The following is a 24,336-nucleotide window of genomic DNA, read 5'->3' on the forward strand; positions in this document are numbered from 1 at the left end:
AAGACCAGAATTTGTGCAGAGAAGGAGGGGTATCACAGATTGCAGATCTCAGCACAGGCGGTAGTTGAAAAAAAAACACAAAAAAGCTGCAAACAGGTTACAGCCCGGCTTCCACTTGCAGCCTGTCAGGTAGGTATGACGATTCTAAGCACGGCTCATCGCAGGCCTCACAAGCTCTGGGGAGACTGGTAGAATTGTTTTTGCTTGCCGCATGACTCCTCACAGCAGTGTATGTATATATATTATATATATATATATATATATATATATATATATATATATATATATATATATATACATGTTAGAGCCTTAGAGCCTAACTTACTCTGATCCAACAATAATCCTAGTAATGCCCACAGGGAACTTTATGCTCCACAGCTGCACTCGCAATTACAATCTCAAATTGCTGAAACATGAAATGAAGAAAATACCCTTGGAGTCCACAGTACCAAGAGGTTGAACATGCTCAAGAGCAAGACTGAGTTTTCAAGTAAACTTCATATGCTTCAGGAAGAATTTGAAAACAGAACTGTCCTTGCCAGCATGCAAATAAGCTTCAAACTCGACTGGACTAGACTCTAACCACTGATTCATCCCATGTACATTTCTTAATCCTGGTGCCCCATAATAACCACAATGCTACAAGCATTAAGCATTATAAAACTACTTACTAAATAAATATCATATACATGGATACATTAATAATTTATGAACTTACTTGTGGACACTTACCAACCACTGCTGGAAAGTTAGCACAGTAAAAAGTGACAGACTTTGCATCAATGTTAAACCCAATTACACTATTCACAGTTATAATCTCAGTGGATAATCTGATTGAGAGATTCAAATGTTTTAGGTTTAAATAGAAAATGAATGTCTTCTAACCACAGTTTTGCTTGCAAAGGAATCACCATCAGTTCCCCATCTGAAAAATTAGTCCAAACCAGTATTAGTTTTTTTAAAGTCTTGTTTTATCTTTATTCAATTCCAATATAACATTATGATTGTCAAATCAAGTATTAAATGAAAAGAGCAGGTTAGAAAGATGTGATTATGTTCCATTTGCACTAGAAAAGCAGCAATTCAATGTTAAAGCAACAGACCTCTGGAGATGTTACATTTCCAGACTAGACAAATTGCCAAAAAGAAAGCAAGAGGAAAGAGACCCTGTAGAAGATTATGAGGACTTACTTGTGGTATTCAGAACAAGCAGTGGTTGTTGGTTGTTGGGACAGTTTACCATTAATGTTGAGGGGCCTGAGCTACTATGGCACTGTAAATTACAAAGAATACCCTTTCTGTACTTAGCTCTCAGAGCCATAATGACAAGCACTCAGGGACGCCTAAGGGAGGTAATGTGGAAGTATAGACTCACTATTCCACAGTTACACATGTGAGGCCAATAAATGCTGTCAAAGGCAAGCACTCTTCTTTGCTCAAATAGAGAAATATGTTTATTTTACACAAAAGCATAATGCTAAGTCTAAGGTCAATCATGCAGGGGGATCTAACATGGGTGCTGCCGGATTACAATCATATAGGATTTGGATAGGTGAGATTATGGCACAGGTGAGAGTACACAATGGCATGTGTGAGCAGCCTTCTTGAGTCTGTACACCACAGGTCTGTTCAATTGTGTTTCACTACTAAAATGCCGTCTCAGATTTCAATGTATAAAGATGAAAATGCCCAATCATTTTAGTTGACATTGTCTATGTTCAAAATCACTTGGTTGGTTTACCTGAAGTATCAGGTAACATAGGAGGTCCTGCTTGCTGTTTAATCAATGGTGCAGATGCCTCGGATTCTTTTTCCAGTGTCAATCAATTATTGTGCCAACTCTGGCAAAGCAGCAGCACCATCTTCAGTCATTGTCTAACCAACAAGGAGCCCCCACTGTTCACCTGTCTCAGAGTCGGCACAAATCGGTCTGCTTCTGACAGCCAGTTGTAATGTTGCAGTCATTATGATGGTCACCATCCCAGTGGAGGACTAGAGACCCAGTCCTAGACTTTGGCCCATGCCAGTGTCGAAGTAAGCCTAAGCAAGGCCTACTAGTGCAAGTGGTTTGCCCTTCTCTGCACAAAGTCCTCAGACCATATAGGAAGAAGTTGGCACAGAAACTGAAATAAAAGACAAAGTTTATTAAACCTCATGAGGTGGTACTACAGTTCAAACAGCACCCTTCGGTAATGTTTGAAGTAGCACACTGAACTAAGAGAGCATGGTCCTTTTATACCCACGCAGGGGCTAAAGGAAGGTGGTACAATTATAGAAGCAAGACTTATATACATATAAGGTCATATGGAAATGCACAGTCGACAGGTAGGAGGGGCTAACAGTTTTCAAGGACTAGTTGACACATTACTGTCTGTTATTGATTACTAACAGCTGCGGATCTTACTGGGCATGTGCGAAAGTGGGAGATGCTAAATATAGCTTGTCACTATACAGATTTTCAAGAGTAGTTAACAGGAAGGTAGGACAGTGCACATAGGGAGCACATGGCAGCATGTGGCAGAGAAAATGGCTGCCATGAATACAAAATGGATTCCGCGAAATGTTCACAATAGTTGCTAAATACAAGATGTCTTCTGCTAATGCTTAATCTAATCGCTACTGATTTACAACACCAGTAGCACTCACTCAATTTAGTCCTCTCTTCTGGGCTGTCCCACATTCCAGACACAGTGGCTGGACTTCTCCTCAGGCATTTGTTTCCCTGCATGGTAACGCACTATTTCCCCTCTCTCAGCAGGGCAGGCTGCCTGCCAATCAGCAAGATCTACAGGTCTTCTAGCAGGATGCCACAGATGTCAGGTGATGTCCCGTCATCTCTAGGAAACAGGCTGTCAATCCTGGATCTCAATAATTTCTTTAAATCTTTGTAGAACACTCCCTACCTTGATTAGTGTAGGATCTGGAAAATAACCTAGTAGCCCCAATCTTATAGTCATTTTCAAGACATGTGAATCCACTGTTGGTGTTCTGGAACCAATGAGGTTGTGCACTTTCAAAAGTATCTTTTCCTTTTACAGAGCAGGCACAGTCTATGTTGCGGATGATGGTTGTGTCTTCCTGAAGGAGCACCTATAACATAAGCATAATGATTTGTCATCAGCCTTGTAGAGTCACACCCTGAGGAGAGATGAAGGGCAGGCTCTGCTTAGAAGATTCTTTCTGCGTAATTAAAGAGAGACCCCTCCACACATCCACCATTAGCCAAATGGCAACACTCTGCAATGGATGATCAACAGGCCCTTGCTAACAGGGAATAATTGGCAACAACGAGTGAGAAGAGAGATTACACTAATAAGCAATGAGGCTTTGGACAAAGGGATTATATGCCAACAAGAATTTCAATACCTGAACCCTGGGAAGACTAGGACCCCTGTATTTTATGGAGTTCCAAAGATACATAAAAACAAGGTAGACCCTCTGATGCGACCCATAGTCTCTACAATAGGGGCCTTGACAGAACCCTTATCTAAATACGTAGAGAAATTCTTGAAACCTAGGGTAGCCAAACTTCCAGCATACATTCGAGATACTAGCCATATCATCGCCAAATTGGAAGGTATCTCCTTTAATCCGAATACCCAGCTGCTAGTCACGATGGACATTGAAGCACTTTATACCAATATCCCCCAGAAAGAAGCCTGGCATGCAGTAGCCCAGCTATTCGAAAAGGAAGGCATGACTGATCACTCTGCCTTCATTCTACAGTGTTTGAACATCGTGTTACGAGAAAACTTCTTTGAATTTGATGGGCAGATATACCAACAAAAGAAAGGAGTCAGCATGGGGGCCGCCTGTACCCCTAGTGTTGCTAACATCTATGTAGGCTCCTTCGAGGCAATTCACATCTACAATGAGATGGCGCCATTTTTGGAAAATATTCATTTCTGGTCACGATTTATAGATGACATCATTTTTATCTGGACAGGTGAGGAAGAATTTCTTCTAGAATTCAGTCAGTGGATCAACCTATGTGATCCCAACCTTAAATTTACCATCCATATTAGCAGAAACAAAGTTGAATTTCTAGACATCTGGATCGGCCACAATAGTTCTCAACTTGAGATGTCGCTATTCACTAAACCGACTGCGAGAAATACCATACTTCACTTTGACAGTTTCCACCCTCTCAGTCAAAAGCAAGGGATACCCTTCAGTCAGTTCCTATGTGCCCATAGAAACTGCTCCATTCTACAAGATTTTGAATATCATGCCCAAATTTTACAACAGAAATTTCTTCTACGAGGATATCCTAAAAAACTAGTCAGAGATTCCTATAAAACAGCTAAGTTTTACAATAGGACCAGCATGTTTGAGAAACAAAACAAAAAGGCTACGTCCTCTATGGTCTGTGTAATTCAACATTCCAACCTGAATGAAAAAATCTGGAAAATAATTCTAATTGGAACATCCTCAACAGCAATCCCAATCAAGTCTCATTGGAACGCCCTCTCTTATCTTTCAGGAAAAAACAAAATATTTCCAACAAACTAGTGAGAGCCTCCTTACCTAAAAATGACAATTTTTGTCAGAAATCAATATGTGGAAGTCAACCGATCAAAGGCCACCATAGATGCGGTAACTCTAAAGCCTGCCCTAGAGCAATTGTGGGCGACTCTTTCCCATGGAAACGCACCATTTACCAACTTGCTGATATGACCAACTGTAAAACAGCTAACTGTATTTACATGATAAGTTGCCCTTGCCCTCTACTATATGTTGGCGAAACAGGGAGAGAACTCAAAATAAGAAAATTAGAACATATGTCCAATATTTGTATTGATAAAGAGAGTGCCCCATTAGTCCTACATTGGAAACAACATGGACACAAAGTGGATGACCTCTCTTGGACAGTCGTGGAACGAATAAAAAAATATGGACAGATAGAAGATCACAAAATCAGGAAAAAACAAGAAGTCTTTTGGATCTTTACCCTAGATAGTTGTGAAAAAGGATTGAATGAATATGCTCCTTGGAAAAATGCGATTATTTAATTAGAGCTATTTATCTTTCAAGCATACACAGTGAAACATATTGTTTCTGCCTTTATCTATGTGGGTATAGTTTGCTTATTAGACAACTATAAGTTTCCCCTTCGCCTCTTCCATCCCCCTGCTAGTCCATCTTGAAGACCTATCAACTATTACGAGGTAGACGTCTATAACATTGCCTATTCCAACTAACTGGAATATATTCTTTGATGCTCATTGTCCAGCTTAGCAGTATTGATAAAAATGTAATTGAGCTTCTTTCCATTTCACTAGTCAGCTTAGTCTCTTTTGCTATTTTATAATAACTTTCCCATCAAATCAACATTTCAATAATTAGTTCGGTTCAATATGGTGATCTTTTGATTTTCCCTAGCTGCATCTATATACGTAGGTTAGAGCCATTATGAGCATCTCATAATTATCTATTTAATTTGATATCTGTGTCTAATCGACATTACTTTTGTTCCATACAATTCATTTTAATATATGGCCCATATTGGATAACTGTTTCCTTCAAGTCTATTGTTATAAGCCTGTCCATTCAGTATAGGACTGTTTACTCGTATCATTTCAATATGGCGACCGCTCTCGATTACCACATCATACTCTATGCGCGCGGTCTAGTACCGCACGCAACTCATTAATTGGCCTGCTTACAAAATAGAATGCGACCGGCGGCCGCCAAGTCGAACCATTATACGCGAAGTTATCCGGACTATCGGTAAGTGTTTGTAGAACAGCTTTTTTCCAACTCTGTTTATCTGAGTAGCTCACACTAGTATGAAAGCCTCGTCACATACTAGCGGACCATTTAAACAATGTATTTTTCCCTTTTTGTTTCTATTCAGTTTCTTCATCATACTTACATAGTTTGGACTAGACATTGGATCTTTCTGAAATCAGAGGACCGATACAAATTATAAATCGGAGCTTATTAGCATGATCCACCTTATCTATCCCAGGTGACTATGAGTCCCTATAGATAATAATATATAAAAAAACGAAGCACTTATTGACTAACTGTGCTATTGGTCACTAAAGTGCATTACTGTTTAGATATTGTCTCACCCAGCTTTTCTATTCTGTGACTAAAGTATCTATTTATCTATCTATTTATCATTCTTTGCCCTCAGCCAGTTCACCACCATCTGTAACAAGAGGCACTCGCCTGCCTCATTGTGAGAATTAAACAGCCATTTGTCAGCTACATGGTACAAACTGACACAAAAGACATTACAAGTAAGAATATAAATATCAATTTACTATAACTAATTTTCTAACACACTGGGTTGTATGTCCTTATAGAATGGAGAAAAAGAGCAGAAATGCACGCTATAAGGCACCCATTAACTGGAATATACTAACTATCTAATACTTTTGTGCCATTTCAATCTAGCTACTTCAACTATTTTGTTAATTTCTATCTTATACTTTTCTTTTTTCAACTTTTTCACTAATTCTGCAGTCTAACGACCATCTTGACTTGTATGGGATCTATCTTAACATAACAACATGTTCTTCTGCCACCATTTTCCTTAGTTTCATACAAAAAAACAAAATTGGTGACTCTCGGGACACTAGTAGCATAGTATTATATCCTTATATAACTATATTTCTTTTTATTAGATATCGTGACTACGTTATCCATATACATCCTGAACCTATTCTTTAATTGAACAGGAAGTTCGGCTGCTAAAATTAGATAATCATTGAACTGTACCATTGGGAACGGCACTGAAGAAGGTGACCTTTATTAACTAGGAACACCGAAACACGCGTAGGCCTTGGGTCCCTACGGTACCTCTCTGACAGAGCTACGCCATTGATGCTTTTTTCTTAGTATAGATTATTTTTGTATCAGAACATTGAATATCTGTGAATTTTTCTCCCATTACGTTTCCCTATTGTATGGCTTTGTTATTATAGGACACTTCAGTTTATTTGTATTATTAGGTTAATATTAGCACATTTAGTGCAGCTTCTTCATCTGTAGATATATATTTTTTCTATTGTTCTTTCTATTTAGTCTGAGTGTGGTTTGTCTGAGTTAGGTATCTTTTCTTTTATTGATTTATCTTGTCATATGTTGTCCATGTTTTTAAATGTTTGTAAAATTATCGAATAAAAGTGCATGATTTTACGATAGAATAATTTCATCTGTCAATATTTATCTACATTTATCTATGGCTAGCAGACCAGTATCATGTGTCATTAGTAGGTTCTAGTTTATCATTCTATAATTATCTGTACTCATAGTGATTTGTTCCTAAGGATTATTATATCTTTAGGCTTATTATTGTAGCTCGTTTATTAGTGTTTTCCACATTGACTATTTCCCTGTTCGAGCTACGCTCATCTTATTGGGGAACCCCTTTATAGCTATTCTCCTTACTAACACACCTTACTGCTGTATTTCAAAAGCATCTCTGTCTCCATATTTCCACATTTTAGTGCCTGAGGATACACCTTTGTACTCTGGAATTCACACAATACACTACTGATGTCTTTGGAATCTGTCACATAATGTCCAGCTTATACTATGGTTTACCAAAGGCATCCAAATGGATACAAATAGTCTGTGCATCCACTTGCTCACAATAATGATAGGGTCCTGCTACCAGTCACTATACATTGAACACACAAATGGCACGCACACACAGATGTCAGTGTGGAGTTTTGGCATTACATTTAAGTGGACCATTATTCTAGTGTTGCTTATGGGCACTCTACTCATACTCAAACAGGAAAAGGTATTTTGAGTATCAGTCAGACTAGTCAGAAAAAAGGAATGCTGCTACCAATGCTTAATATATATGTCCCAGGACATGGGTGATACTCCCATGTCAACTAGAGAATGTGCTTAGAGTGTCCCTTAAGACTTCAGGTCAAGGCTATGGATGTTGTGGACGGTTACAAAGCCTTGTGAATTTAGTAGTAGATGTTGCCACCCTCTCATTTGAGGTGATGGGGACATTGACTTATCAGCCTTGTATCAGTCTGAAGAGAACATAACATAATTTATTGTCTTTGAACATTATGAGCTAGGTCTCCACATAAATGTGGAGCTTTGACTCAGGCACTTTTTACTTTAAAACGTAATCACAAAAAACCAATGTATGCTGGTATGTGATCAGTTCCTGGCCATCAATGAATATTTCTGATTGACTTAATAGTAGCAATGGTGCGTAACTAACCACTGTATCATTTCACAATCTCCAGCCTTGCACCCACTGGTTGCATATATCGGTCTCCACCAATACAATGGATCACCACTGAAAGAAAGTCTCTCAGCAAGCTCCATAAATATTTACAAAGCAGGCTCCAAATTATTTTTTCCTCACCGTCTTCAACTGCATACCATACAACGCAATTTATAAAAACTGTTCCCATAGGTGATTTTCACTCACCTTCATTTATATCATCATTCAAACATTCTACAGCATCAATGCCAATGGGTGCACCCAGTCGTCACTATTACTAACCTCACTAAGATCTAAATCTAACACAGCCAGACTTTATTTTTGGTTGCATGCCATGTAGATCACAGAAAAGCTGTAGTCATATACATTTGTGAAAACTCTTATTAACTCACCCTATTCTGGAACACCTCCATTCCTTCTGGGCAGCTTAATTCAGGCTACATCCTCCACCGCAAGAAGAAGGAGGCTTAGCATGCCATAGTGGTTAAAGGATCAAGGCTGCCAACAGCATAACACTGTAATTAGCTCCTCTGGAAGGGAGAGAAACAACACTGTCAAGTAACCACAATGAACATGTTTTATGAAAATGGAATTCAGCAGTCCCAGCACAGAGGCACACAATCTTTCCAGGAACTAATATGTGCGAAATTCTGAGCCCACCGAAAGTTAATTGAAGCACTGACTTGTGGCCTTTTATGTTTGTCACAGAGTTTTGTCATGGGTCAGTTCAGGATGGGTCTCTGCCACAATAGAAGGTCACAAGAGAGACATCCAGGCCTTTCTGGCATGTGAAAGGTATTCTATATTAGAACTTGGTACACCTTTTCCTCCCTTTTTCTAGATCATAGTAATCTGTTTGCATATACGCACTGTTTGAATGTAACAGCATGTAGAATGCAGAAAAATAAATTGGAAGTTTTTAAGAGGCTCCATACATCTGGAAATAAGATTGGGCAACAAAGGCATGACCATCCGAACACTTGTGCTTCCTTTTCATCTTTCCTTCATAGCATCTTAGCTTGATCTAACGTTCTTGGACATGAAAAATTAGACTAGAGTCTGCTTTATGCTGTTTGCTTTCTTCCATGTCAGTCTATTCCAAAGGACCAAGCATTCTATTGCTGAACGCTGTTGCTAATTCCACATGTCCCTTGTCCTCCTCATACTCCTTATCCATGATACAATCTGCTCCCATGAGGTTTGTCCCAATCTGCAATAGATCTCCCCTCTGCACATGCAGCACACAAGGATGCTTGAGAACCATTTATTTTTCCTGTCTTATTATAACCTTGTAAGAAGAGTTGATGTAAGAGAAGCTTCAAAGAGTGTTTGTTGAAATAGCAACATGCAGTCGAGCTTCTAAGTTAATTCAGTTTCTTTAATGTGGTGGACCCATGGCAACCTCAACTGCTATCCAAGACCGGCGTCAACCCTTACCAACACGAATGCTCTGAAATCTTAAACAGTGCTGACACTGTGAGGATTCCATACACAGCGTTCAAGATGAAACATATGAAACCTGTAATACAGTAGTACATCTTTGACTTTCCTTACAACTAAATAAAAATAAGCTATAACTATGATAAATTAACTCAAAACAAAATCAGAGAATTTACATGGTGATCTAACCGTACGATTGCTGCGAGTACGCTGCACTACAATATCTCTTCCTTTGTAAGCACACATTTCTTGAGTATTAAAAGCACTAGTTTCCCCATCATCATTCTCAGAATGGAATGAGTCTTGCAACTCTGGAATGTCAGTGATTATGTTCTTGCTAGCACCAATAGTTGTTGAAAGCATGTTATCAGTGTTCATGTGAAAATCCCTGTTGGAATATTCTCTTCTCAAAATGTCAACTTGCGATGCAGAAATAGGCACCACACTGTTCCTATTCCACCATCCCTTTCCTTCCAACAAAAGAGAAGTCTTATTAGCTTTGATGACTTTCATAGGTAAGGAAAACTTAGATTCTTCTTTAAGAACTCTCTGAGGTTTTCTGATCAAAACATAATCCTGTACACTGATTGGTACGTCTTTAACCTTATTTCTGACATCATTGTTGTACTTCTGCAACCTCTGTTTTTCAAAAAATCTGTTTTATAATTTGCTCCAATCAATTCCACACAAACATTTGGATTTATTCACTTCACTGTGAGTCACCCAAGATGGAAGCAATTGGTTCTCCCCTCCCTGCCTCTAAGAAGAGTAAAAGGAGACAACACTGTAGTAGTCTCAGGTGTGGTGAGATAAGCCCAAATGTTCTCTTTAAGAAAATACAAGACATCTACATTGGCAGCAATAGCTGTTTAAACTCCCTTCTGTTGGCCCTTTCTAAAAGACCATTTGACGCTGGGCTGTATAGAGCTACTTGAGCATGCTTTGCATTACATTTTCTCATAAAATCTTCAATTTTTTTGGATGTAAAATGCACCCCATTGCCTGTAACAATGAAGGAAGGAGAACTTTCAACAAGAAACAGTTTCCCCAGAAAAGAAACTATAGATTCTGAATTAGCAAACTCCACAAATGAATAATAAATCCATTTGGATAAGTAATCAATCACAACAAATACATATTTAATTGATTTAGGTAATAAATGAAAAGTACCGGAAAAATCTATGGCTAATTTATCTCAAGCTTAGTCAGGAAGAGGAACATTACACGAAGGTTTGGTAGTACACTTCTAGTGTTTATCTGAAGCAACACAGTGTGAACAATTGTCCACAAAATTAGTTACCTGTTTGCCTATACTGGGTCACCAATAAACTCCCTTTGACTTTTTGCATGTAGCAGAAATGCCTATATGCCTCTCATGTGCAATTTTGATAATCTTTAAACTCAGATCACTAGGTGGTACAAATAATCCACCCATAATGCATATAACATTCTCACATGACAATTCCATAGCAATTTAAGTAAAAGTTATTAACTCACCTTTGAGATTCTTTTCGAAAGGTCAACTATTTTTAATGAAGTACAAAATCTGTGTCAACACTTCATCTTTAGACATGGCCACAATCCAGTCATCCTTTGCAATAATGCCATCACAAGCTTAAACAGCATCCACTAAACCCACAACACACTCTGTATCATGGTCTGCAATGGCATCATCAGAATGCGGCAATGGCATGCGTGAAAGACAGTCTGCACAAGTATTTTTCCCTCCTTCTACATATTTCACACTAAGATTATACTCCTGCAATTTAGAAAGCAAACGCGCCAAGTGAGCAGATGCTTTACCCAAACCATTGCCACAAAGAAGGTACACTAAGGGCCTGATGTAGCAAATTCCCAAATTGCGACTTGCAATTTGCGAGTCCCTTCTGCGAGTTGCTATGGGGTCGCAAAGACCCACCTCATTAATATTAATGAAGTGGGTCGCAATTTCCGACCCCATAGCGATTCAGGGCACTCATGGGGATGGAGGCCTGCTGTAGTCAGCATACCTCCATGTCCGTGACTGCTTTTAAATAAAGCAGTTTTTTTTTTTCAAAGTGCAACCCGTTTTCCTTAAAGGAAAATGAGCTGCACTTTGAAAAATAAACCGAAACCTTTTGTTTCGGTATTTTTCAGGGCAGGTAGTGGTCCATTGGACCACTGCCTGTTCTGAAAAATTATTTTTTTGTCCAGACACAAAGGGGAAGGGGTCCCATGGGGACCCCTTCCCGTTTGCGACTGGGTTACCATCCACTTCAAGTGGATGGTAACTGCGAGTCCATTTGCGACCGCATTCGCGGTCGCAAATGGAATTACATCGCATTGCGACTCGCAAACAGGAAGGGAACACACCTTCCTATTTGCGACTTGGAAATGCATTTTGCGAGTCGGTTCCGACTCGCAAAATGCATTTCAATATAGCAAAGTGGCTTTAGCGACTCGCAAACGGCGTTTTTTGCCGTTTGCGAGTCGCTAAACCTTTGCTACATCTGGCCCTAAATGTTTGTGATCAGTGTATAGATCACACCTGGCCAAATATGTTTTACATTTAAAATTTTTGCAACGCTCATACACACCTCAAAGCCTCTTTTTCAATTGTGCTATAATTACTCTCTGCATCTGTAAGAGATCTTGAAGCGAAAGCAACAGTGTGTTCCTGACCCACTGGCCTAACACAGCACCAATCCCCTTAAGACTAGCATCAACAGTTATACAAAACGTGGCCAAAGAGACAAAGGGCTTAAGAGCAGGAGCATACAAAACTACCAACTTAATATTCTGAAAGGCATCAGCTGCTTGACTGTCCCACACAGATTTGTTGCCTTTTTTAAGCAACAATTGAAAAGGTTGAACCATGATTGCAAAGCCTTAAACAAATCTTGCATAATATTCACACAACCCCAAAAATTGGGGGCTGGAGCATTTTTGATTGCCTCTAAATTACAAGATTTTGGTTTTACACCATCTCCAGAAATTGTATGCCCCAAATATTCTACTTTATTCAGCATGAATGTGTACTTCTCTGATTTGACTGTCATGTCTCGTGATTGTAAAACAAAACAATTACCTTCTTCAAAGCCTGAATATGTTCCTCAACTGTCTCACTGTGAACCAGTATGTCATGTTGGAATGCTTGAACATTATCCAGTGCCCCAAATAAAGTGTCCATCATCTTTTAGAAAACACTAGCAGCAGATGCTAGACGAAATGGTAATCTACAATACTTAAATGCACCAAAAGGTGTGACAAAAGCAGTAAGTGGTTGGGAAACTTTACTTAGTGCTATTTGATGGTAAGCTGAATGTAGGTCTAAAGTAGAAAAAAACTTAGATTTACCTATGCGTGTCACCATTTCCTGTATGTGGGGAAGAGGATGACAAGCTACTAAAATATTTCTGCTAAGAGATCTCAAATCAACACAAAGCCAAAGATCTCCAAACCTCTTCTTTGTGAGAACAATGAGAGAATCCCACTCAGAAGAACCGGTAGTAGGCATAATTATTCCCTAAGATACCAACCTATCTAATAACTCCCTCAAATTTTGCCCAATGCTCAAAGGTACAGATCTGACCTTATGCACTATGGGTATAGCTCCTTTCTTTAATTTAATACAATGCTCAAAGCCTTGAACAGTTCCAACCTTATCTGCAAAAACTTTGGGAAACTGAAATTTCAATTGCTCAAACACTCCATCGGCAGAAACTAGAGATAAAGAAACATCACTTCCATTACTAAGAGGAGGCATGTCTCCCAAAACAATAGGAATGTCATGTCCAGGATGCAGAATAATGCCAAGCCTAGCTAAATCTTTACAGTTCACAATATCTCTCCCATTAACCGCAACGTATATTTTTGTATATGTGCACCTCTCCAAAATCTCTAAATTTGAACAAAAGAATCCAAGGAGTTCAATATCATGTTCACCAAATGCTTTAGGACTTATATCAGGGCGTTCCAAAACATTTGAATCTGACCAAAACTTAAAATAAGTAGTAGCCGCCAAAATTGTTACAGAAGCTCCCGAATCTGCCATAACTGTTTTACTTCTGCCATCCACGAGTGCTTCACACAAAGGCCCCTTGATAAACTCGGTTTTCAAGTGTATGACAGGATCCAAAGAATCCACAGTCAAAACTACATTGGAAAATCTTTCTACATAACTCTGAGTCTGATCTTAAAAATCATTAGTATGTATGTTACTAACCTTCATTTTACTAAGATTGCTAGTTGTGCCAACACCAATAGCTGTTCTTCTACACACCACCTGAAAATGTCCTACTTTGTTACATTTCAAGCATTTTTTTCCTATTGCAGGGCATGATGATTATTTCCGATAGGATTGGAGAACCACAGCAGAAACAGGCTCTTGTACCCCTTCCTTGTTTTAAAAGACTTATTGCTAACTGCACAGATCAAATCATCCTCTGTCACACAACTATCAGGAAATATGTAGTAGCATATTGTATACGCTATTGTGATGATGCTGGTGCAGCAATGGGCTCAAAGGATGCAGAGGGACATTCTGAAAGAGTCGGTTTGCCGGCTGCAGTAACCCATTTGCCAGCGCAAGCAGTATCAAGGCAACAGCCGTCACTCGTATCCAGGTAACGAGTTGTCCTTCAAAATAAAATGTTATAAATTTCAGTGTATACAACTCGATGAAATACCACTGAACTGTGGATAGTTTCCAATGGATATGCCGACAATTTAAATCCAGCGGCTATAGAATCTGTCAGTGGGTCCACTTATGGGAACAACAGTTACCCCACTCCTGGTACCAAAATTATGTAAGAAGAGTTGAAGTAAGAGAAGCTTCAGAGAGTGTTTGTTGAAATAAGAACACGCAGTCGAGCTTCTAAGTTCATTCAGTTTCTTTACTGTGGTGGACCCACAACAACCTCAGCTGCCATACAAGACCGGCGTCCATGAACATCTGCCAACACGGATGCTCTGGAATCTTAGACAGTGGAGACACTGTGAGGATTCCATATAGAGCGTTCAAGAATAAACATATGAAACTTGTAATACAGAATTGCAAAACTGTTGAATAAATAGCATAATTTATCCTGACTACATGTGCCCCATGATACTTTTAATGTGTGTGTCCCATTAAACTTTTTACCATTCTGTTCATTATGTTAAAATCTTCTACACCCACAGTTATGTTAGGTCATACATTTGTATTTACTAGTTGTATTTTTGGTGTACCTTGACAATCAGCAGAAAAGAAATCAAAAGCAAATGTTCCTATTATAAAATCAGTAAGAGCAAACATGGATGGAGGTCTTCTGAAAAAATATCTTCTAATACGATGAAGGCCCTTGTCTTTTAGCTAATATACTAACAAACTAGACTATACAGAGACATGCATAAAAGGTTTGCTGAAAGAAAAACATTGTTACGATCATTTGTTACACTAAAAGTAAGGTAAACTATCCAATAATTTTGGTGCTTTATGTGGTCTTCTTTTCTTTTGTCATGCAATACCAGGTGTCATCTAAAAGAACTAACACAATATTCACAATCAAGAAAACACATCTCTCATGTTTTGCACATCAACATGAAAATTGTCTATGTACACTTTTCATTGCATCATTGCTGACTTACTACTATTTCGGCCAGTAAGGGGAGTACACTGGTCATATTTTACATGTTTTTTTGTTTTTACAGATTTCGTCTCTCCAATGGGATCCAGTGTTTCTGACTTATTTCAGGCATTAGTACTTGATACAGCAAGGGACAATTAGTCTGTGACTACATATGGCCCTGAAAAACATCAATGCTGGAAAGGTGATGTTTTTACCAGAAACAATTGTCATGCGTTCATCTCTAATATTCATCTGTCTAATATCTGTTTTGGATGTCATATCGGAGTTTCACTTCTTCTTTTATTTGCTCATCTGCAGAAACTACAGCTGCATGTACCTCTGCTAGTCTGTCAACATTTTCCTGTAAAAACACTTCTGTTACTGCCCCCATTCTCTTGGAGTGCCTAAATCTGCCGGCACGACAAAATTAATCCACCCATCGATTAGCTTCCCAAAAAGTGCTTGATCGGGACTAGTGCCTATTCCTGAGTGAATTTGTGCACGTAGGGCTTGAAGTACATAATGCAAGTGGTTTTCCTATCCACATCCTTTAGCATCTATCATTTTCTCAACTTTTTTCAACTTTTCTATTCAATCTCTCTATTTCTCCTTCATTTTAAAATCTGTTGGAACTGTTAGATCTCTGATTAATGTGTATATACGGGTCCATTTATCTGTTTTTTTCCATCACAAAGTGTTGCTCATGATCTGTTGAATTGAAATATGATATTCCAAAACAAAAGAAAATATCTCAAATCAATATCTTGCATTTGGTGAGTGATGTATTATTTCTTTTTGGAAAGGCTACTGGTTGTTGTGAAAATGAGTCCACTTCCAATAGAATGTATTTTTCCCTTTCTTTGTCCTCGGGAGCGTTCCTACAAAGCGTATGTAGATTGTGTTGCACGGTCCAGATGGAGAGGGTTTACTCAAAACTCCTATCTTTTCAATCTGAACTGTTTGGCATGTCTACAGCAATGATCCATAATTTCCACCAACCAAGTACCAATAGAGTGCTGGTAAAGATGTCTGCTTTAACATGTGACATATTGGGAAATATAGCACACTCCTGCCCTCTCTTTCTCATGCAGCATAGTGCAGTGCAGTGCAGAAAGTTGTCTTGATTGAGTTGCGGTGCATGAAATAAGGATAAATCTAGGCCATTGGTTCTACCAAATGCATTCCCACACATGCTAGAACTTAGACTGAAGGAGGGATAAGCCCCAAGGCATACACCTTCTTTCAACTCAGAAAGTTTGCTAAGTTCTGCAAATAACTTAGCATTGCCAATTATAGCCACTACTTCTGTTTTCAGTAGCCAGTTGAAGCTGAAGTTGATTAATATTTAAGGGCGAGAATGCTGATATGCAATCTTAAACTTTCTGGGTTTTTTTTGTGATCACCCCAGAGAAACACACTGGACCTCATTATAAGTCTGGCAGAGTCGGTCAGACCGCCGCCGTCATGGTGGTCCGACCGCCACATTATGACCATGGCAGAGTTGCCACGGTCTGACTGCCAACACCGCCAGCCTGCAGCCTGGCGGTCCCGGCATTTGTAATCCACCAGGGGATTACAAGTCCCCATATCGCCAGCCTTTACATAGCGGTTACACTGCCATGGAAGGACTGGCAGAATGGGGTGTTGGGGGGCCCCTGGGGCCTGCATGGGCAGTCCTGGGGCCCCCTTGCACAGCCCCATCACGCATTCCACTGCCCAAATTACAGGCAGCAGAATGCGCGACAGGTGTTGCTGCACCCACCGCATCGGCACATTGCAGCCGGCTTGATTACGAGCCAGCTGCAATGTTACGCCCTTGTTTCCCATTGGGCCGGTGGGCAAAAACACTGTTTCCACTCGCCGGCCCAGCAGGAACCTCAAAATAGAGCCAGAAGGGTTTAATCCGCAATGGTGGTCCAGTGGTGATATGGTGAGACCCACTGTGATTAATCCATTGGTTCTCTTAGTTTATTTTCAAATAACTGTTTTAGGAAAACACACCATGGGCCACATGTACAAATGTCTTTAGCAGTTGCAAACTGCAAATCGGGTCATATGCAACTGCTAAATGGCCTTTTGACATGTACCAACCCTATTTTGTGATTCAGTCACCAATTACTGAATCGCAAAATAGGGTTTACGAGTCAGTATTAGGAAGGGGTGTGTTAGGGATGTCCTTTCCTAATAGTGAGTCACAGGGCATGTATGTTTTGCAACCACAATGAGGTGATAAAACTTTTATCTTTTACCAACTCAATGAAGGAGGTAGTAAGCCATTTGCAAACGGGAAAGGGTCTTAAAGAGCAGGCAGTGGTCCCATGGACCACTGTGTACTGTTAAAAACTGAAAACAACACTTTTCATTTTTAATTTTGAAATGCATCCCATTTTCCTTTAAGGAGAATGGGCTGCTTTTTTAAAAAAATGCTTTACTTAAAAAGCAATAACTGACATGATGGTCTGCTGACCCCATCAGGCCTCCATCCCTGTGAGTGCAGGCTATTCCCAATGGGTCGCTAATTGTGACCTGCCTGATGAATATTGATGAGGCATGCCCTTTGTGACCCATTTGGGAATTACAAACAGTGTCTGTGCATCGCATTTTGAGTTCCAAATTGTGAGTCGCAAAAAGTCACAATTAGGAACTCGCAAAGTGTAATCGTACATGTGGCCCTATGTCTTAGGTACACTCAACAGTACACTCCTCACTCTGTGCCTAATAGCTATTACAAATTTCTTGAATTTGATTTTTTTTGCAAACATTTTAACGATTCTCAAACTCTGACAGAACGCGCCTTACATTCTGACAGCAATATTTGAAGTCATAAATCCAACATGCTTGAAACATGCTGCTTGGCACACAGATCCAGTTTTATTATTTTCTTAATTACCCAACAATATGTTGCTCATTGAAAATACAGATAGCACATATGCAGACATAGGTGTGATCTACACATTAAGCAACAACCAAATGGAAGGTCATGTTGTTGGGAATAAGTGCCAGATGTAGGAAAAAATCAAATTGCGACTTGCAATTTGCGAGTCTGTGCGACTCGCAAATTGCAAGTCGCAATTTGACATGCAGAAAGGTGTCTCAGACACCTTCTGCAACTCGCAATGGGGTCGCAAAGACCCACCTCATAAATGTTTATGAGGTGGGTCGCAGTTTGCGACCCCATTGCGAGTATAGGCACTCGCTAACATGGAGGCCTGCTGACGTCAGCAGGCCTCCATGTTAGCGACCTGCCTTTTAAATAAAGGTTTTTTTTTTTTTTGAAGTGCAGCCCGTTTTCCTCACAGGAAAACGAGCTGCATTTCAAAAACATCCGAAACCTTTTGTTTCGGTTTTTTCAGGGCAGGGAGTGGTCCCTTGGACCACTCCCTGCCCTGAAAAAATAATTTGGGGTCCATTCACAAAGGGGAAGGGGTCCCATGAGGACCCCTTCCCGTTTGCGAGTGGGTTACCATCCACTTCAAGTGGATGGTAACTGCGACTCCATTTGCGACCGCGTACGCGGTCGCAAATGGAGTTGCATACCACTCCGACTCGCAAATAGGAAGGGAAGACCCCTTCCTATTTGCGAGTCGCAAATGCATATTGCGAGTCGGTAACGACTCGCAATATGCATTTGTGCATTGCAAACCCACGTTTGCGAGTCGCAAACGGCGATTTTCGCCGTTTGCGACTCGCAAAAGGGTTGCTACATCTGGCCCTAAGTGTAGTAAACTAAATTCCGCTGTGTAGTTGCTATGCACACAGAGGCTCACAAGGAAGCTAAAGGAGAAAGAACAATAGAATCAGAGAGCGAGAGTAAAAGAAATACAATCAGACAATTGAATGAGAGTTGTATAACACTATCTCTGAGCAGTCCCCCACAGGGATAGTGTGCCCCTCCACAATCCTGCTTAGGTGTTCATCTCAAAAGCTTTGTTGAATCCAAAATATAAATTCTGCACACCACAAAAGCCATTCGGAAAAGCCTAGGCTCCATCAACTTGTGAGAAAACCAATTTCCTCTCTCGATATTTTTTAATGAAAAGCTCATAGAGTCCACACCCACTTCTATAATGAAAACTGGATCCAAAGGGAATGAGAACCAGACTGAAATAAAAATCTCAGTACCATAGAAGAAAAAAGTGAGGTACAGAAAAGCCTTCTGTAATATCAAGCAGATCAAATAGCAGATCCAGAGAAAAAAGAGAAGCATCAGTTATTATACACCAGACAGCATTATCAGTCTCATTTTATATGTGGTTCTAACTAGAAATTTGGAAGAGGAAATAAAAATCAAGAAATAATTTTACTCCTTGATGAACTGGGATCTTTGACCAAACAGGTTTCAACCTAAAGCTTGTATCACAAAGCAGTTTCTAGCATAAAAATACAGTAGGATATCTAAGCAGGATCTGGGGTCACCATTTTAAACTAAAGACTTCATAAAACAAGGTGAAGTGACTTTCTACAATTTCTAGTAGAGGGGGACAAACAAAATTCAGAATGTGATTAATTGTCATAGGTAGGAAAAGTACCTATAGCTGTTTCAGATCTCTTGCACAACAAGAAAATAATGCAGGACTGAACTCAAATGTTGATGCCACCTCAGAGATAAGCACTTTTGGCGAGGGTATTGGAGCAGTTAGGCAGCAGAGAACTGTCTAAAAAGACGTGGAAGCTCAGCTGGGGAAAGTCAGCAAACAACCTTTTCTGACAATGTGGGAGCAAATTGTAGGGAAAGTCACATTGCATTTGCCTGATGCGACACAGAAGTAACTGGCTGGATTTTTTACCATGAGCGAAATTGCTGTCGTCAAGCACTACCACCTTCTGTTGAATAGGTGCTTGATACACTTGTCCATGATAATGAGTTGAGCTCAAAATCACCCTTACTGTGACTGCTGATTTTACATCTCTTGACACTCAAAGGAAGTCCTATCCATTTCTGTGGTGCTCCAACACCTCAAAACTGCTTCAATCACTAAACTGAGTGTTTCCACTGTTATCGAGGGTGGTTCTAAAAAGTGTCAGCTGGGTCCCCCTTTCAGGTCATCCAGGAATTCTAGCCTCAAGTCCAGCCTCAAAATGATGTTGATTGTGCTGCTTTAATCCCAAGTAAACTATCCACGCATGTCTCACCCTGGCCTACAGATGACATGAAATTTCTTAATCTTACTCCATCCTCACAACTCAACTACGAAACACTAGCAGCTTCTCCTCATCACCCAAACAGGTTTTCAAAGTCAATGGTTTTCTGTTGATGTTTATACCTAGGGTGCTAATTGAAAGGAGTCAGGGCCTCATTACAACTTTGGAGGACTGTGTTAATCCGTTCCAAATGTGACGGATATACCACCTACCGTATTACGAGTCCATTATATCCTATGGAACTCGTAATGCGGTAGGTGGTATATACGTCATATTTGGGACGGATTAACACCATCCTCCAAAGTTGTAATCAGGCCCATAGTCTCCTTTGATCAGATCAGTTTTATCTTGAAGCACTTCTTTATGCTACCTTTTGTCTGCAAGAGTACAGAGTTTAATGAGCTTCTCTTTGCTCTTCTGCTTGTTTGTCATCCTGTTCATGGACCCAAAGCACATGGTAGTCCGATCCAACAAATTAACCTGATCTGCAAGAGCTGAGATGGTCATTACTTGAGAAAGAAATGGGCACAGACTCTGATTTGCTACTAAAATATAACTACACATTAACTGTAAGACAAATTAAACAAACATTTACCAAAATCCTGGTCAAATTCCCATAAAAGTCTGAGGTTAAGTGTTACTGTATCTAAGGAGAGGGTCCAGTTATGATGTTAAGTTTAGAAGAAAGAAAAACAACTAGAAATTGATGCTTCATAAACTCAGTCTCCCACAGTCAGACACTGAAAATGTTGGATACATTTGCGTATCTTGTAAATAATGTAGATATTTGATCACATTGGCTTTTGAATCACCTATAGAATTTTACACACACATGTTGGGTTTGTGACTGCATGCTTGCCTAAAAATGTTTTTGTATAAAAAAAACTAATATATTCAGAGTGAAATGTCAACTTGTAGTGGAAATAAGTATCACTATTTCTGTTGACATGTAAATGATTTGATTCTTCTTCGTGAAGTTGAGGACTTAATATCACTTGCCCAGAGCAAGGTAATGTCTGAATGTGAGGGTAAAAATACAAATTCTTCAAAATAACCAGTTCTGTATCATGCACCAATCTAACTTAATTTCTGACCCATTGAGGGGTTTCTTACTTTGCTGCATTATCCATTATGTGCAGGTATGGGAACATATGCCAATGAACAAATATGTTCCTGCTCAGACATTGCAGACTCATCCACAGTTAAGAGGTGAGTAAAAATTGAGAAATCCCATCCCACAAATATTGTTCTCTCTAGCCTAAAATTATTTAAGGAGGAAATTGGAATGGAATCCGGCAAGTGCAGCCCCTGATAACAGCAAGACTGGCACATGACGGAGATTACATTCCTTGAACTGTTTGCATTGATACCTGCACCACAAATGTTAGTCAGCAATTCCAATTAGCTATGGTTACCACTAAAGAGAGTGCCACCTCTGATCTTTCCTCAGAAGCTGTCTCACCACCAGTGTTACCCAGTATTCCCCAGCAAACAACCAGAGTCCATGGACCAACTGAGTCCGTCACTGCCAGCACCATCTTTCTTTGGAGGCTAAGTGGGAACCCAGATGGGTCTCTGTTAAGAACCAGTTCTGCAGGAGTCACGTAGCAAGCCTCACTGGCCATGCAGCTGTGACCCACATTCTAGTGAACTTGGGATGTTTGCAATTAGATGGAGGAATCATGTTTTAAAGGGAGCCCAAAACATCCAACTTAAACTCTGGGGACAGACCCACTCTTTGATTTTATTTTAAGATGTCCCTAATGTGTCTGCCCCACAACATGTTGTCCAACGTATGCCACATAAAACTTCCCAATGATCTTACGCTTCATGTGTCCTACAAAGAGTATGTTTCTTATGAAGAACAACAATATCTTGATTGACAACCCTCACAGCAAAACAATCTATTTTAATGTCTGTAGTAATTACTTTCTTATCAAACTAATTATTGGAAAAAGGAATCCCAAATTAAAGTAAAAAGTGATTGCAAATCAGCTAATGTTTCATGGCTAATCCTTCTCCTATCATTTCACATTTTGGTGTACACAAAGTCCTACATCAAATACATCGGATTTTTAATAATGCACAGTCCTAACCTTCTTAAATCACACTCTTGGGAACTTTTCACACTCTTGGCAACCACATTTCCGTTCATGTGCAAGTTATTTCTGGTCTTATTTGAAACCTTATTTATAAAAAATGTATTACATATATAACATTCCTTAGTAATTGTTGGTCCCATTAAACATTATCCATTCCCCACCCCTTTTGTTTAAATTCCCTTTGGTCAATGAGTTACCAACTCATCTGAAGTCTTGGTAATTTTTCAATGTTTTGCTGACAGATTTCAATCACAAAACATTGACTAATAGCATATCGATTTGTCATTTGCCTACATTACTCTCCTTCCAGATCCTGAATTGATATCCATTTGTTATCCCATTTTAGAAGTAAGAGAAATTTTTCCAACTGCTAAAATGGGACTATTACATCTAAAAATAATGTATTACGAATGTAAACATCAAATCTGAGTGTTTGCAACCGTACAAATGCTTAGTGTATCTCGCCCTTTTTGTCTGAGTAGTTGATTTTTTAGGTTACTTTTTTTATCACTATCCATTCATCTGTTTTCTAATGTATCTTTTGATATGTCTCTGAATTTTCAGCTGTCTGACAATCTCACAGGTGCCTGTAGCTACCTTGGGGTGTTGGTATGTATTTGTTGATCTTGTGGGCATATTTATGGAAAGTGGTGCTGCACTGGGTGCAGCACCACTTTTCTTGCCCCCCCTTTACCACTCCCCCACCGCCACCATGTGTGCTCCGTTTCTAAAATACGGACCACCGTGGAGCAGGGTAGGGGACAACAGCGTACTTTTTCATGACACTACTGATTTACTCTGCAGGAGTACAACCAAAATAAGGGTGCTACTCCTGCAGAGTACATATGGGCCCATTATAAATAATGAAAGCCCCCTTTTCATGCCTGCTCTGAGCAGGCGTGAAAAGTGCCGTACAGAATAACGCAAGGAAATCTCTTAGATTTTCTTGCGCCATTTTTTCAGGCCCCCTAATAGGGGAACGTCCCCTTTGTATACATTATGCCTAGCACAGGCATAATGTAAAGCAAAGGGTTCCAAAGTGGCGCAATGCATACATTGCACCACTTTGTCAATATGGGACTGGGATTATGACCTTGTTGGGCCATTTTAGCATAAAAAAAGTATGCTAATTTGACACAAGGTGGTACTAGGGGCTCATAAGTATATCCCAAAAATTTTCTGTGGCCCATTTGCAGGTGCTCTACCACTCCAGAAACTTATTATTTTTTCTTACAGCAGTGGTATACAAGTAAGAAAATGGGCATTTAATAATTACATATTCACTCTGAGTATCATTTTTCAATCTGCGTCAAACCTCCCGTCTCATAAAGGTGGAATAATAGTGGAGTCTATTTTGCATGGCGATAAATCACAGAGGAGAAATTTCTAAAATCAAAACAGCTAAAGTGGTCAACAGTGCAGACCCACACATAACAGCTTGTAAAAAATGATTTTGAAACACGTAGGGCCTGATTACAAATTTGGAGGATGGTGTTAATCCGTCCCAAATGAGACGGATATACCACCTACCGTTATACGAGTCCATTATATCCTATGGAACTCGTAATACGGTAGGTAGTATATCCGTCACATTTGGGACAGATTAACACCGTCCTCCAAAGTTGTAATAAGGCCCATAATATTAACTTGAAAACAAGCAAACAAATGGTGGGGATGCAGAAGAGACAGGGGCCCTCATTATGAAGTTGGCGCTCTGGGCCGCCATGCCGGCAGTGGCGGTAAACACCGCCGTCCGGCATGGCGGCCCAGACCGCCACATAATGAAGACAGGGAGAGCAGCCATAGGCGGGCCTCCTCCACTGCCAGGCTGCCTCCGACAGGCAGCTTGACGGTG

The 24,336-nt window shown here is 39.8% G+C and overlaps 1 long non-coding RNA gene across 3 annotated transcripts in view; it reads left to right on the plus strand.

Annotated features, from left to right (window-relative positions):
* Positions 1-5,679: 5,679 nt before the first annotated feature.
* The window catches only part of LOC138283612 (uncharacterized), a 338,993-nt gene continuing 320,336 nt past the window's right edge, over positions 5,680-24,336 (plus strand). Inside the window, exons 1-5 of one of the 3 annotated variants that reach the window (XR_011201288.1) lie at positions 5,680-5,730; positions 5,858-5,971; positions 6,143-6,248; positions 13,964-14,253; positions 15,320-15,439. This is a non-coding gene — a long non-coding RNA (uncharacterized lncRNA). Of the gene's footprint in view, positions 5,731-5,857; positions 5,972-6,142; positions 6,249-13,963; positions 14,828-15,319; positions 16,040-24,336 lie in introns of those variants that run through there. The other 2 variants (XR_011201285.1, XR_011201283.1) reach the window with 2 other exon arrangements.

This window comes from Pleurodeles waltl, chromosome 1_1 (assembly GCF_031143425.1).
Source record: "Pleurodeles waltl isolate 20211129_DDA chromosome 1_1, aPleWal1.hap1.20221129, whole genome shotgun sequence".
NCBI lineage: Eukaryota > Metazoa > Chordata > Amphibia > Caudata > Salamandridae > Pleurodeles > Pleurodeles waltl.